Below are 5,726 nucleotides of genomic sequence, written 5' to 3' on the forward strand. Positions count from 1 at the left end.
CTAGGCACTGCAGGTGTGTTCACATTTATATGAATGACTGCTTGAGTTCAGAAGGGATTTATTTTTGTCTTGCTTTTGACGTATTTCACACATCTTGAGTTTTAGGGTTTAGCTCACACTTCATTCAGTTTCTCAGCATGGCTTGTTTAATCTGAGCTTTTGAACTTCAGATGAACTCAAAACTAAGCAAGCTTCCCCTGGTTTCAGTATCATTGTTGAAGTCTTCATTACTTCGGAGCACAGGAAATATTTATCTGGCACATTTTAGAAATCAGTATTTTTTTTTTTAAGGCAAGTCTGCTATGTACACGGTAATCGACTCCTTGGGCAAAGCTATCTGCAGTTGTAAACGGGATATCCTCAGGGATCCATTCTCGGTCCACTCTCCGGGTGCTAATTTTCCTTCTGCACCCTCATCCTGAGCTTAGCAAGTTCCTCTTCCAGACTTTTAATGTGCTCCTTCAGAGTGGCCTTGACCTGCTGGGCCTTCTGACCGGCTTGGCTTCGTGCTTCTTCAATCTTCCTTTCATACCACTTTTCCGTCTGTGTAGAAACAGCCTCAAAAAAGTACTGGGTCAGTTCCAGCGCCTGGGAGGTGTCTCGAAGGTGAGGGGCAACGTGCTCGCTGCCTGCTGCTGGTGGCGGCTGCCCACAGTTGTTGCCAGCCGCCGGGTGCTGGGATCAGTGCCTTGTCTGTCCGCTCTTTTCAGGTTTCTTAGTCTGGTTGCCTCTGTTCACACAGGGCCCTGCCTGCTGATCACACTTGGCCTCACTGAAGGGCGGCATGGCTGTCTGGACCTTGACGGTCCTCCATCCGGAGCTGTGCAGTCTGAGGAAGACAGGTCCTGCTGCAGCCGGTGGGTGGCTGAGGAGCTGAGGGCCTTGTCCTTGGGCCTGACCACCAGAGGGGCACTGTCAGAGGGTGCTGCCGGACCGGCAGTCACCACCCCACCGACTGATCCACACCTGTGGAGGACTCGCACGAAGACGGTGCGGATTTGGTTCTGGAGGCCCAGGAATCTCCAGAAAGCTTCAGCTCCAGATTCTGAATCTTCAACAGGCCCTAGGTTTTTAATTCATCCACCAAGGCCATCTGCAGCTTCTCTCCCTGTGCTTCTCCGTGTCCGCGTGCTGCTGCAGGCGGCCCAGGGATTCTGTCCGCTCCTCCGAGAGGGTTCCACCATCAGCTTGTCCAGAACGGCATCTGGTGCTGGGTCTTGCTCTCCATGTGGCCCAACTTTGTGTTCATCTTGACCTGGACCGACCCCAGCTCTGCTCTGTCGTCCTCCACGGCAGCCTCCAGCAGGTTCTCTCGCTTGTTGACCAGAGGCTCACATCAACAGCCGTTTATTGGTGCCTGCATCACCTTCCCGTCCTTGTCCCGGTACAGCGTGCAGAGCCAGTAAGCTCTGAACTCGTGGGGCGGGGGCGGGGATGAGCAGCGGTGGTGATGAGCGTGCAGGTTCTTCTGGCGTCCAGGCTGTTGGTCGGCTGGCGGGGTGGGGTCAGAAACTGCTGACACCTTGGGCCTTGACTTTCTCCTCCTGCTCTCCTTGGCTCTGGGCTCTGGGGAGGCTGACAGGAAATCTCTGGCCTCTTCTTCTCTGAGCACAGCCGGTTCCCTGCTGGGGGTGTCTCCTGCCGAGACACTGCTCTTGCTTTGTGCCACCTCATCTCTTGGCACCAACTGGGCCTTCCGCTCCTCCTTGAGCCTCTCCTTTTTCCTCAGGCTTCCCCCAGGACTGAAGTGCAAGACCTGGGGAGCTTTGGTGAGAAGAGCAACCTCCAGGTTGTTGTGGTAGCGGGCCGTCTCTAGCAGAGTCTGGCCTGCATTATTCACAATGGTTGCATCCGCTCCAGCTTCCAGTGAGATTTTAACCACCTTCTTGTGGTTTAGGGCAGCAGCAATGTGCAGTGCTGTGTCTCCAGCCTGGTTCTTTTCATGGACAGAACGGAAAGCACTGAGGAGCAGCCTAATGATGGGCAAGTGGTTATAGTGCACAGCAACGTGCAAACAGGTGTCGCCCACATTGTTTTTGAGGTCGATGCAGGACCCGTCCAGCAGGAGGAAACATGTGCTCTGGGAGTGGCTATTCTGGCAGGCCAGGTGCAGGGCCGTATTCCCTGCCTTGTTCCTGGCAAGCACGTTGGCACCTGCTTTGACGAGCAGCTTGGCTGACTGGCTGAAGCCATGCCAGGATGCTTCATGCAAAGCTGTGTTCCCGTCCTTGTCTTGTCTGTCCAGGGCACACCCTTCCTGGATGAGCACTGCAATGATCTCCGCGTTCCCCACCATCGTGGCCTGGTGCAAGGCAGTCTGGTCCCCATCATCCTGGACATTGAGGTCGCAGCCAGCCTTCAGCAAGATCTGGACCGCAGAAAGATGGCCCTTTTTCGCAGCAAGATGCAAGGACATCCGGCCATGTTTGGTATCAGCTACCTTGGCCCCCTTGTTGATGAGCTGAACCACGTTCTCGGCTTGGCCTTGTATGCAGCTATGAGAAGGCGTTCTGAAAGCACAGCAACTGCATCCTGCTGGCTCGTGAATTAGGAGAGAAAGAGGTTTTCGGGAAAGCAGGAGACTAGTTCCTTCAGTTCAACACGAAGTCGCTGGCCTGGGTCGGCACCCATGGGGAAAGGTGTTCGCAAGCATCGGAAGGTGCCTTTAAGATTATGCCATCTTTCAGACAGGCACTCACCTCAGCAGCCAGGACAGCCCAGGCTTCACAAAGGCAGAGCTGCAGCCCTAACGAACCAGGGCTTTGTGTGGATGGCAGGATGGTGGGGCTTGTTGGTGATCTTATTCTTCACCTGAGTGGAGCTACAGGAGAGGATAGCTATTGGGACTATTTGTGTGTGCGGTATTTGTGTGATTTGTGTACTCATCTTATGTATGCAATATATTTGGATGAAAATATTTTAAAAACTAAATGTGCAAATACAGGTTAAAAATGAAATGAAAAATCTTATAAATAGGAAGAAATGATTAGAGAACATTATGTTATATGTTAAATGCTATTTTTTTGGCAATTTAAAATGCTCTTTTATATTTCAAATGCTTCTGTAAAGTGGGTGACATAGAAAGAACAACTCACTTTTACCTCCTTTAATTTTTTTCTTAATAATTTTCTTTCTAGTCTACATAAAGCATTTATATGAGTGGAGTTGGAGGGTGGACTATAGGTTTATGGAATAATTATCCTAAGAATAACACTGAAATTAATTTATGTATAACTTTGTGCCCATTGTCGGTGACCAGCACTGACCAAGGGTGGGTTAGGACCACACTGGAGAATCTGGACGGAGAGAAGAGACCACTTGGAGGCAGTTCTTCTGGGGACAGTCTGATCAGGACTGAAGCCAAATTTTATTCGGACTCCTTCCAACTTATATACCATTTTCTATACCCTCCAGCAGTGTGATAATCACTTGCTGGGGGCGTACAAGTTCCGTGCTTTACAAGCTATGCATCACAAGACCACCATGAGATCTGCAATTTCCAAGCAAACAATTCGAATTCCATGATGCCTGTCATGCTTACATTAAGGTCACAGTGCACAATTTCAATACAAATCGTTCAAAGTGTTTCCATAATGTTCAATGAATCATTCATATTATACTCTTTGTTCTAAAACATGATTATTCAAAAAACTTTTCTAAGTTAACTCTAGGTTCAATCCAAGTTCACTGACTCCTAATATTTTTAACGATTAATATTATCAACTTAACACTATACTATAATCTGTAAGTTTACTTAAATGACTTAGCTGTTAGTTATACTATTATCCTATTACAATTTAACATAATGACTTATAACTCAGTTAAAACTTATTCTTAAACTACCAAACTTTACTATAATTCATATGTTTCATATGTCTAAACTTTAATTTTTATATAATCTAATGATTGACCTTTAATACTATGCTATATCCTATTAAGCTAATACCTCATCATTAATTCTTTTATAACTCGTATAGTAACTATTATATTTGAATAATGTAGCAAAAGGAAACAAAACAGCAAGCATAAATTTACGCAACTATGAGTGTATATGTATATATTTTATCCTAACAAGTCTACTCTAAAAATCAAATAGTAGCTCTCACACTCTTGAACAAGGGAATGCATGGCTGCCATGATGGTGACTGTGGGCTGAAGCAGACAGAGTTTCGGTAATTAATGAAACAAAAGAAAACGTTCTGCCTGGCTAGGGGCAGGGTGACAAAACTATCATGGTAATTTAGTTTCTAATCTTAGCCCTAGGGGAAACAGCTTTCGAAAGCTTACTAACCAGTCTACCAGGAAATAGAAGTTAAAAAATATCTAGAAAGAAGTAAAACTTAGAAAGACAGAGAAAAATAATTCTACTGTGCACTTTCCATCAGGTGTATTGAGATTTACTTATAAGTTTTACTGCCATGTATGCACACTGGTCACTAATCACACGCCAATATTATAGGTAAAACTGATATCCTATGTCAGAGGCGATCTTCCAGATGGGCCTTTACAGGCCTCAGCCATGTAGCTATAGATGTTGGCTCCCAACAGCCCATGACTCTTCTCTGTGTTGAGTATAAATTTATGGGAAACAATGTCAAAAGTTATAAGTCTGTTTGTGCTCACATTCTAGTAAGGAAAGTAAAAACAAGTAATTGAATTATATAATATTCAAATTATATAAAATGAGTTTACAAAAAATGATAAATGCTATGCAAAAAATTAGCTGGAAAAAGTGCCAAGAAGTTTCTATGTTGTACAGAAAAGAAGTAGTGGTTTGCAAATTTTGAAAACATGTTTAGAGGATATTTTCCTGATAAAATTACGTTTGGAAAGACTTGAAGGAGATGTGGGAACAAGCCTTGAATGTATCTGAAGAGAAGTACTACAAAGGAAACCACAAATTTTAAGTCACAAAGGTGGAAGCTATTTGACCTGAAAGATCAAAAACCAACAAGAAACTCAGTATGTCTGAAGCTGAGGAGAATGGAGAAGGATTGCAGGAAAAGAGGACCCACAGACAGCAGGCCCTGTAGGACTTTACCTGTTCCTCTAGTGGCAGGGGAAGGCACTGGATGGACTGGCAGAGGACCTCCCTACCTGATGTATTGACAGAGCATCACTGGGCACAGGGGTGGAATTAGAGAATCTTTTTTCAGGTGATTACAACAACACTGGTGCACTTTGATGCTAGGTGGGAACAGAGATACAGCAGTAAAAATGGTGAGGAGTAGGAAGATTTAAACAATATGGTTGGTGGTGTATTATATACACAGTGTGAGAAAATGAGAGGCATACAGGGTGATCCATATTTGGATATTTGGCCTGAGCAATGGGAGGATGCTTTTGCCACTAACTGAACATATGTTGTCTGAGCTACTTTTAGACATCTAAGAAGTGTTGACTAGGAAGTTGGATATATTCATATAAAATTCAGGAATGAGTTCATCCTAGTATATATAAAACATTAACCTAGATCTAATTTTTAAACAAACACACCATATTCTCTGTGTCAGGTGTTAGTCTAAGCTTTTTGTGTGTATTAACTTATTTAATAAATCTTCATAAGAACCATACGAAAAAAGCACTGTTGTTATCCTCTCTTTGCAGATGAGAAAGGTGAGATTAAGAGTTTAAAGTAACATTTTCTAAGATCACATAACTGGTAAGTGGAAGAACTGGGATTCAGATCCAGGCATAATAAACTCTACCTTGATACAGGATTAGAT

At 44.6% G+C, this 5,726-nt stretch overlaps 1 pseudogene; it reads right to left on the reverse strand.

Annotated features, from left to right (window-relative positions):
• Nucleotides 1-393: 393 nt before the first annotated feature.
• LOC103252997 lies at nt 394-3,398 on the reverse strand (annotated as a pseudogene).
• Between the last annotated feature and the right edge of the window lie 2,328 nt (nt 3,399-5,726).

Source organism: Carlito syrichta, unplaced genomic scaffold (genome assembly GCF_000164805.1).
Source record: "Carlito syrichta isolate Samal-C Ts95f unplaced genomic scaffold, Tarsius_syrichta-2.0.1 Scaffold189177, whole genome shotgun sequence".
Lineage (NCBI taxonomy): Eukaryota > Metazoa > Chordata > Mammalia > Primates > Tarsiidae > Carlito > Carlito syrichta.